At 39.7% G+C, this 11,186-nt stretch overlaps 1 protein-coding gene across 3 annotated transcripts in view; it reads right to left on the reverse strand.

The window, feature by feature from the left end:
• The window catches only part of SEC16B (SEC16 homolog B, endoplasmic reticulum export factor), a 236,747-nt gene extending 226,004 nt beyond the window's left edge, over positions 1-10,743 (reverse strand). For 2 of the 3 annotated variants that reach the window (XM_073571295.1, XM_073571294.1), the window contains exon 1: positions 10,676-10,743. The gene's annotated coding sequence lies outside the window, so the exon portion shown is untranslated. Of the gene's footprint in view, positions 1-7,861 lie in introns of all 3 variants that reach the window. The other variant, XR_012231401.1, reaches the window with a different exon arrangement.
• Between the last annotated feature and the right edge of the window lie 443 nt (positions 10,744-11,186).

Raw genomic sequence — 11,186 nt, forward strand, 5'->3', positions numbered from 1 at the left:
TACTAAAGTGCCACAAACGGGAACTTGATATCATCAACCATTCCCATTTTATTTAGGCGTATCCATATAAATGGCCCACCCTGTATTTAACCCATTCAGTGAACTTCATTAAAAAAATTTATAAAAAAAATATGCTTTTTTATCATACAGCTAATACAAGTGGAATAAAGAGCAATAAAAAAAAGTAAAATATAATAAACATGGTACCGCTGAAAATGTCATCATGTCCTGCAAAAAACAAGCCGCCATATAGCTCAATCAGCGGAGAAATTGAAAAGTTATAGCTCTCAGAATAAAGCGATGCAAAAACAATTCTTTTTTATATAAAATAGTTTTTATTGTGTAAAAGCGACAAAGCATAAAAAAATTATATAAATGAGGTATCACTGTAATCGTACTGACCCGAAGAATAAAACCGCTTTATCATTTTTACGATATCGTGAATGGCACAAAAAAAACAACAATTTCTGAATTGCTGTTTTTTGTTCATTCTGCCTCCCAAAATAGAATAGAATAGAAAGCACTCAGGAGAAATTGCAAAAATAAACTGTGAGGTCTATTTTTTCTAGCCCATATAAAAATTAAAAACTCGGGGCTAAAACAACATTAGTCGTTAAAATGTAATTATTCTTTTTTCACTGCACAATGGTATAAATTTCTGTGAGGCACAAGTATTGTCAATATAATCACTACACCCGTAGTTTATAAAATGGGGTAAGGGGTTTCTGCTGTTGGGGGCTCTGCCAATGCGACATGGCATCCGCAATCTGTTCCAGCCAAAACTGAGTGTCAGAATTCTGCTGGTGCTCCTTCTCTTCCAAGCCCTGCCGTGTGCCCAAATGTAGTTTTCCTCCACATATGGGGTATTGGCATACTTAGCAGAAATTGCACAACAAATTGTATTGTCCATTTTCTCCTGCTACCTTTGTGAAAATGCAGTTTAGCGCAAAAAAAACAACATTTTTGCAGGAAAATTGTATTATTTCATTTTCACGGCTCAATGTTGTAAAATTCTGAGAAGCAGCTGTGGGTTCAAGATGCTCATCACACCTCAGGATCAGTTCCTAGAGAGGTTTAGTCTTTAAAATGGGGTCACTTGTGGGGGGTTTCAGAGACTCTGCAAACATGACATAACGTCCAGCCAATTTTGCATTCCAAGAGTCAATTGGTGCTCATTCCTTTCTGAGCCCTGGCGTACTCCCCCAAAGAGTAGTTTTCCACAACATATGGGGTATCGGCGTACTCAGGAGAAATTTCACAACAAATAATGTGGTCCAATTTCTCCTGTTACCTTTGTGAAAATGCAAAATTTGGGGCTAAATCAACATTTTTGTCTGAAAAAGTTAAATTTTTCTTTTTTCCTTCTACATTGCTTTAATTCCTATGAAGCACCTGAAGGGTTAAAAAACTTTTTGAATATGGTTTTGAGCACTGTGAGGGGTGCGATTTTCAAAATGGTGTCACTTTTGGGCATTTTCTGTCATATAGACCCCTCAAAGTCACTTCAAATGTGAGGTGATCCCAAAAAAAAATTAGTTTTGAAAATTTGCTTGGAAAAGTGAGAAATCGCTGATAAACTTTTAACCCTCATAACTTCCTAACAATAAAATTGTTTGGCCTGGTCAAAAAAAGTGAAAAAAGGCTTGGAGATTAAAAGTACGTTTCCACGTACCGTATTCCCTGCGCTTTGGAAGGAGCGGAAATCCTGCTCCACCCAAAGCCCCGCCCCCTTTTGTCCATGCGGTGATTCCGGATGTGCTCACTGAACACATCCGGAATCGCCGCAGTATATCCATAGAGTAGCCTGTTTACCTTGCGGAGACTGAGCGTCTCCGCAAGGTAAACAGACATGCTGTGGTCTAAAATGACGTGCCGCATGTCCAGTTTAGCGGGTGTGTCACCCGCGTAATCGGACGCATAGTTGAGACGGGATTTCAAAAATCCCCTCCACTATGCAGGAACATCTGGACTCTGCGGATTAAATGCTGCGGCAGGATGCAGCGTTCAATCCACAGCTAATCCTGAATGTTTCCGGACCGTGGAAACGTGCCCTAAGGAGTTAAACATTTGTATAGAGGACGTAGCCCTATAAAATTCATACCAGTACTATACATTTTAGTGGTGTAGTTGCAGAAAAATGTACTCTAATCTGTATTCAAATCAGGGTACTTTGGTGCGCCCTTGTTGTGACCAGTGGCTCGGTGCACCGTTACACCCTCTGATTTGCATATGCAGCACTGTCCCTGATCTTGATTGACAGGACTCACTTTCTTACACTCTGATCTCCAGCTCCTGTCAGACTGTGGCATTGCTCAATGCATCCGGAAGTGTAGGAAGCGGTTGGTTTCGGAGAGGCCTGAGATCACAGCGTGTATGCCCCACACTTTGTGTGCGCCCATCCTAACACAGAGAGCGTGACGCTGGGCTCCTACAGTGCTGGTGCGCAAATGCAGGAAAATGGATTTAAGTTTAACAGGTGCTCGCTACAGTTGACAACACCTTTAAATCTTGGTGGTATAGCATCACCTACTGAGATAGGAATGTCTTTTGATTGTCAGGAGTCATCCCAAGCAAGAATAGAGCACACCAACTGGAAAAAAATTTTGGATGAAAACTCATTTCAAGGTAAATTTTTTAGCTTCCAAAATCTTACAATCCTGTTGTTCTTTGATACAAATTAAGGGTATGTGGTACATGGAGTCTTTAAGATGCCAAGTTTTTCATGGTGTAACTAATTCAGAAAAAGGCCAAAGGACTTTACTCCACTACCTATACAGATATGAAGTTGTACACTTATTGGTTCATTGTGGGATATTTCAATTTCAACCACTTCAATTTAGTTTCTGCTTGCGGTAATTTAACAGGAAAGACTTAGGCTATGTGCGCACGTTGCGTATTTGCTTGCAAAAATTTCTCCAAGGTTTTGGCATCTCTTGGCAGAAAAACGCAATGGAAAATCGATTCTTTTTCATGCGGTTTTTCATGCAGGTTTTTCATGTGTTTTTGGAAATCTATAGAGCTAAATAAAGATATATCATTAAAAAAAAATAAAAAAAAAGAATTGTGACGTCATTTCTTTGTTCAGCCTTTTCTTTTTCATTCTGCAGTGAAGACCATAATATCATTACATACCATGTTCAAATATAATGTGTACACACACAAAACAAATATAAGTGAATTTATATATATGTAATACCAAGCCCGAGGTTAAGTAATGAACAGGTGTCAGCCAGATACCCTCATTAATAAAACTGGTACATAAAGAGTTAAGTAAAGACACACTCATACACACAGTCACCTGCCTATGAAGGAGCATTAACATAATTAACCTACATATGCTGTAACAAAGCAGCAACTGTCAGAAATCTGTGTGAAACGCAATATCTGTTTATTTTTCAAAAAAATTTTTTAAAAAATTGCGTGGGCTCCCACATAGTTTTCATAACCAGCAGAGGGAAAGCCAACAGCTGAGGGCTGATATTATATTTCTGGGAAAGAGCTGAAAGCCATAAAGGTTCCCAGGCTATTAATGTCAGTGCACAGATGTTGGCTTAGCCTTTACTGGCTAGTTAACAGGGGAACCCCAGAAAAAAATTTACATGGGGTCCCCCTATAAAATCAAACCAGCAAAGGCTAAGCAGACAGCTGCGGGCTGATATTAATAGCTTGGGAAAGGGCCATGAATATTGGCACCCCCCAGGCCCTCAGGCTAAAAAACATCAGCTCTCAGCCACAACATGAAATGGCGCATCCTATAGATGCACCAATTCTGGCACTTAGCCTCACTTCCCACTTGTCCTGTAACGGTGGCAAGTGGTGTTTATATTTGTGGGGTTGATGTCACCTTTGTACTGTCAGGTTACATCAAGCCCACGTGTCAGTAATGGAGAGGTGTCTATAAGACACTTATCCATTACTAATCCTATAGTTATATGGTAAATAAACACACAGCCAGAAAAAAGTTCTTTATTTGAAATAATCACACAGACTCCTTTATTGAATCTAAATTGAACATACTTACTGAATGCCTAATCCCCGACGCCCTCGTCTCCTGCAAACAATCAAAAAATAATAAACCAACATATAATACTATCCTGTATGTCATAGTCCATTTAATACCGAGTATCCCATGGTGATCCGGAGATGTGACTGCTCTACCTGGCCTCCGTCGATACACTGACAGGAGGTAATCGCACCCACAGTGTATCACCGCGCTACCGTTAGAGTTCACCAGGTCCTGTGCTCTCACTGAGGCTATGTGCACATGTTGCGGATTGATCTACGGATTTTTCCGCGCGGATTTAGTGAAATCTGCAGGGCAAAAGTCCTGCGGTTTATCTGCGGATTAGCCTGCGGTTTTGCCCTGCGGTTTCACACCTCATAAGGCTAAGTTGTGAAACCGCTGCGGATTCCGAACAAACAATTGACATGTTTTGCATAGGCTAACATGGTACTGTACACCGCTGCGGAAACCGCTGCGGGTCCGCAGGGCCAAATCCGCTGCGGATCCGCAGCACAATCTGCAACGTGTGCACATAGCCTTATGGCACTACCACTGTGTGAGAACCTTCTCACGCAGTGGTGCTGTGAGAGCACCGCAGCTGATCAGCTGATGAACTCCGGTGAACTCTCACGGCGGCTCAGTGATACGCTGCGGGTGCGAGTACCTCATATCAGTGTATCGCTGGATGACATCGAAGTGGTACACTCGGTATTAAGTGGACTACGATAGACAGGGAGTATATGTTGGTTTATTATTTTTGATTGCTTGCAGGAGACGCGGGCGTCGGGGATTAGGTGTTCGTGAGTATATATATTGTATGTGAATATGTACATAATTATGTAAACGTTTTGAATTTTTTTTTATAATTGAACTCAGGCACCGGATGATGAGACTATTCTCCCATCATCGGCTAATGCTGTCCCTGTTAAATGTGACAGCAGACATATCCGGATGAGAGTAGTAGTCCCATCAGATGATGCCTAAGTACAATCACTATGGGCTGTTCGTCACATGGGTACACACACATACAGAAACCCGCAGACAGACGCACACATCTGCAGACAGACGCACACACCTGCAGACAGACACAAACAGACGCACACACCCGCAGATGCACACCGACAAAGACAGACAGACAGACACAGACAGACACGCACATATTCTCCACTCACACACTCTTCCTCCTTCTGACATTATTTCCTTTGACAATTCTGCACCGTTTTTGGCAGCAAATCTGTAGCAAATACGCAAACCTTTTTTACATCTACGTTTTTGCGGCAGATTTGACTGACTCAATTGAAGTCAATGAGTCAAAAACGCTGCAGAAACGTAAAAAGAATTGACATGATACAGAAAATAAAACACTGCAAATACGGATGGAAATTTACGGATCACGTGCACAGCACTTCAGGATTGTCATTGCAGTACCTTGCATTAGTATTCCATTGCGTTTTTGGAGCATTTCCACTTGTAAAAAAAAGTCGCGAAAATGCCTCAAAAACGCATCGTGTGCACATAGCCTTACAGTTATGGGAGCTTTCTTGCTCCTGAGTGTCCATCACATGACATGAAGGTTACTATTGAATCACAGCAAAACGAAATCTTGAAAACTATAATAGAAAAATATAATAAAAATTTCTCTAATGCTTTAATACATTTTAAACTAGCTTTATTTGCTGAAAATGGAATACTCTTAAGAAAAACTAGTGTACGGGAACATTCAAAAAGGACATAATTTAAGTGCTATGTGAGGAGGATGAAAATGTACAGTAATCATTTTTCCGAATCGGTTTTCTAACCCCTTAATGATCACCGATACACCTTCATTGTGCATCAATGGTTTGTGCACCAGACACTCACAAGAGAAGGAATACGTGGTACCTTACCGCTTCTGCCTTCCTGAATGCTGTTTATACATTGCTCATATCAGCACTGTGCATATAATATCACTGACTATACAGGCTAGAACTGAGGAGTATAGAGGTAATCTATACAAATAAGTCTTTTCTGAACTTTTGGGAAAACATGCTAAAAAATAATATTTAAAAAAATGATATAATAATATAAAAAAAAAATTAAAAAAAAACCTTCCCACAAATGGAATGTTAAGTTCAGCTCCTCAGACAGGGACCCTAACAGCTTAAAGTGGATCTGTCACTGTATTTTCCCACCAGCACAAACTGCATAATATAATACTAAATAGATCTATTAGTCCTGGTGAGGCTGCTGTACTTATTTTGAAAACCCATGTCAGAATGACTGTACAATTCTTTATGAAAGTTTAATTCAATCTTTGCCCACCTGGCCTGACTGACATCTCATCAATGCTTTTCCTCCCTGCTGAGATCTCACGCTGCTCGGTACAAGCTGCAGCTGTCAGTCTGGATGGGTGGTCAGAGACTGAATACACTTGGACTTATGAGCGCTCTCACTCTTCAGCTGGACTCATCTTATTATCAGGATTATACAACCATGGGGCAGCACGGTGGCTCAGTGGTTAGCACTGCAGCGCTGGAGTCCTGGGCTTGAATCCCACTAAGGACAACATCTGCAAGGACTTTGTATGTTCTCCCCGTGTTTGCGTGGGTTTCCTCCCACATTCCAAAAGACATACTGATAGGGAATTTAGATTGTGAGCCCCATCGGGGACAGTGATGATAATGTGTGCAAACTGTAAAGCGCTGCGGAATATGTTAGCGCTATATAAAAATAAAGATTATTATTAACCATTTTTTACTTGGATTTTCAAAGTAAATACATCGGCCTCATCAGGGATCTATTTCATAATATATGCCTTCTTGCATTGTGAAATCTGGCGACAGATCGTCCTTAATTAGGACATGATTTACGGTATTAAGTTTTAATACTAATAGTTCTATGTATATAAAAGTACAGAATGTTATTGACCATTGTGCTGGATTCTTAAAGTCAGGTCCTCAGAAAAAAAAATAGTCTTTAGCTTTGGCATAGATGTGGTCGTCCATGCTGCATAAAATATGTTATGACCTTTTTGAGTGTCAGTGTATTACATATAATCCCTAAAATAACCCCCAACCTCATATAGAGGGGCATGGTGCCTGAATAGAATTTCCTTACTGTCTCATCTTTTCCTGCCGCTTTCTCCTATTACCGCACTCTGTTTCTCCTATAAACCTGTAAGCTGTATTCATCGTGACAGTAAAATCTCATTTTATATTTATTGTTAGTTAATCTATCTATCATAATAAACATGTCAAACGTGCAATTACAGGAATCTGCAGAAGGCAAACAAACAAACATGGAAGCAATCAAAGGAAAGCCGCGGAACAGCAGCCGGTGAGCAAGATGCTGCAGGAGGAGCTAGAGGGCACGTGAGAGCTGCACACATCTGACTGTCCTATCTAAGGCCATGTTCACACGGTCAGTATTTGGTCAGTATTTTACGTCAGTATTTGTAAACAAAACCAGGAGTGGGTGATAAATCCAGAAGTGGTGAGGTGTTTCTATTATACTTTTCCTCTGATTGTTCCTCTCCTGGTTTTGACTTACAAATACTGACCAAATACTGAATGTGTGAACGAGGACCAAAAAAGGAAAAACTGATATAAAGAGAATGGGATGGATTGTTTGTATAGCCTTAACCACTCAGTCTCACTTATTATGAGAGGCGGATAGAGGGGTTCTTGCTCCTATAAGTCAGTAAAACTGTTTTTACACATTGGAAAATCTCATTCTGAAGCCCCTGTCATCTATTTCTTCCATTCATTCATTAAAAGGATTGCTTCCTTTTCTTTTTTTTTTTTTTTTTTTTTTACTTAATACACATGTATTTTGGTGCTAAAACATTTTTGCAATTGGGTTTCAACAAAAATTTTGCACCGTTTGCCTTCTACAGCCTCTGCGTCGTTGATCTTGCGTACTGATGGCTGCAGAAAGAGTTAACCGAGAATCCGTCAGTGAGCTCCTCCCGTTCTGTCCCGCGACAGGAGAGTTTGTAACCCTTATCTGTCTTTTTCTGAGCTCCTCTCAGCTGATTTATGGCCACAGAACAACATCAAAGCTGAACGGGCAGTGAGACAAAGAGCCTGGGAAAGCAAAAGTGGCACAAAAGTTTTAATGAAAGTTTTAATGAAACATGAATGCAGACATTATTTTAACCTATAATAATATGTTTTGGTTAAAAAAAAAAATGTCCCCAAAAGTGGATAATCCCTTTAATCTCTGATTCCAATAAGTCTTTATAAAGCTGAGCCCTGCAGTCTGGTTCTGCTACATTGTAGCAGTATATTCACTCTGATATTGCTCTGTGAGTAATTCTGGGAATGTGACACAAAGATACAAAAAGTGACAAGTTCACACTATTGTGCAAACTTTTTTGCTCTGAGCTAAGATTGTAAGAAGTATTACACCCTCCTGTCGGCAGATTTTACCTGCAGAACAAGTAATAATCAGCCTGAATGATCAGGAACTGCTCAATAATACAAGTAATAATAATAATAATACTACACAGTTTGTGACAAATAGCACAATAAGATATCTATAAATATTATACATCCACTATATCTCCTATCTATTCATATTTATTTCTAGAAAGCAAAGTTGCGCTTCTGTTTCTGCCCTGTCTTGTTATGTTTTTCCCCATACACTGTACAGATTGGAGCTTAGGAAGGAACGAGGCCCCGGCGTCTCCACCTTCAGGGGTAATCCTAGGACAAGGATAGCCAGGGACCCCTAGCCTGAGGGTCAGTATAGCTGCACACCTGATATCCCGCAGTCACACTGTGACAGCTGCCTGCTTCTTTGCTTGAAGGATACATGATCTTCATCCATTTTTTTTATCTCTGTGCTGCTTTTTTTTCAAATATCTACCTCTTCATTCCTGTTTTCCTCCTATCCATCAATCTATTCATATCTATCTAAAAATGGGAGCAGCTTCCCCCACCACCCACACCTCACTCCCATAAACCATATAGCTTGTGCTGCTTCAATTTCTATTTTTTTAGCTATGTTATCAATTCATACGTATCAATCTGTAAAAAAAAAACAACAACAATCAGCAGCTCCTAACGAAATAAAGTGTGTACAGGTGGCAAGCTGCTGTAAGTCTGGAATAGACAACCCCAAGAGTCCAGCAGCTTACTGTGCGCCCCGGCATGTGTGCAGTCATTGAATAGATGGAATATAAACTACTTTACTGCTGTAGAGAAAAGATTTAGAAAGTTGGAAATGAGAGCCCATCAGCCATGGCAGGGCGACCTCTCTATGATGACACCCTGAACCTAATATTTATCAGACAAGCCTTTTCCAGGATAAAAGTCTACACGTGTGAAGGGCAGGTCTATCACACAGCGATCTCTCTATCTATAGCCGTTTATTTCTTAGCCAATAAACTATTCATATCTATTCAAAATGGAAGAACCTCCCCAGAAACCAGACAATTTATGCTGCTTCAAATTTTTTTTTCCTATCTAATGATATTTACCTATCCACCTTGTCAGGTCTGTCTATTAATCTATTCATATCAATGAATCATCTATCCCCTAAGCATCTATCAATCTATGGATATGTCTATGTATACAGTATATCTATGTATATTGCTCATATCTAGCTTTCTAGTTATCTTTTATGTTTCTATCCATATCTATAAATCTATCTACAGACTCTATCATCTGTCTATTATATCTACTTATTTATCTTTCTCCCACAGCAACCTATTATCTATCTATACGTCATCTCTCTAGTTTTTCTCTCTCTATAGTATATATTTATCTTTTTATTATCTATCTATATATTGTCTATCATATATTTATCTCTCTTTACAGTATCTATTCTCTATCATCTATCTATTATCTATTCTCTATCTATCTATTATCTATTCTCTATCTATCTACCTACCTATTATCTATCTATCATCTATCTATTATCTATCTGTCTATCTATCTACCTAACTATTATCTATGTATCATCTGTCTGTCTATCTATCATCTATCCATCTAACTATTATCTATCTATTCTCTATCTACCTATTATCTATCTCTCTATTATCTATCATCTATCTATTATCTATTAATCTATTATCTATCTATTATCTATCCATCTATCTATATCTATCTTTCTATCTATCTTTCTATTATCTATCCATCTATTTATCTATCTATTATATGTATCTATTATCTATTATCTATCCATCTATCTATATCTATCTTTCTATTATCTATCCATCTATTTATCTATCTATTATATGTATCTATTATCTATTATCTATCCATCTATCTTTCTATCTATCTTTCTATTATCTATCCATCTATTTATCTATTATATGTATCTATTATCTATCTTTCTATTCTCTATCTGTTATCTCATATCTACATCTATTGTTTGTCTATTCTGTCCTTTTATCTCCAGTCGCTCCTTCTCTGCTCTCTCTAGTCTCCGTCCCCCTGTCCCTTCTCCGTGTCCTTACACACAGGCTCTCTCCTCCGTAGTCCTGCTGCACTCTCTCCATTATCTGGCTCTTTCCCCTCCTGCTCTGCTGCTGCTTCCATGGCTCTCTCCCGCACACAGGCGCCGCTCTCCTCCTGCAGAGATCCCGGCCCAGCAGCAGCAGGATCCGGGCAGTCGGCGGCGCTGCTGCTGTACAGGGAGCTGCTGCAGCTGTCACCACTCCGCGGCCGCACCGCCATGGATACTCACAGCATCTGTCAGCAGGGAGCAGCATTATCGGCCAGCTGACTCCGCCCATCCACTGACTGCTACGTCATCAGCCGGAAGCACACAAAGGAACCTTTGTTTCAGCACGGACATATAAATATACTGCACATCGACCCGGTTCTAGCACCATCTTGAGAAGGTCACAATCTTGCCAATAATTTCCGCAAAATAAAATATTTTGGTTTGAATTTGTGTCAAAGTCTCATAACTGCAATGTAGAAATTAATCCTGCGTTGTTTTTGTTTTATTAGGACTTATTTTTGACTTTGCGAAACTCAGTTAATTGAGTTGCAGGGTTTGTTTTGCTATTTTTGTACAAGGTCTAGTTTTTTTCATTTTTCTACTCTTTTCTTTTCACTCTGTATAATCATTGCAATAGATCACTACATTAATGATTCCTCCCCTTCTACCGGGAGCCGTAACTTCTTTATTCTTCCGTCGGGGTACGAGGGCTGGAGGGTTTTTTTATGGGACGAGGTCCAGTTTTGGATGA

Source organism: Dendrobates tinctorius, unplaced genomic scaffold, assembly GCF_039654945.1.
Source record: "Dendrobates tinctorius isolate UK_male_01 unplaced genomic scaffold, ASM3965494v1 ptg000029l, whole genome shotgun sequence".
Lineage (NCBI taxonomy): Eukaryota > Metazoa > Chordata > Amphibia > Anura > Dendrobatidae > Dendrobates > Dendrobates tinctorius.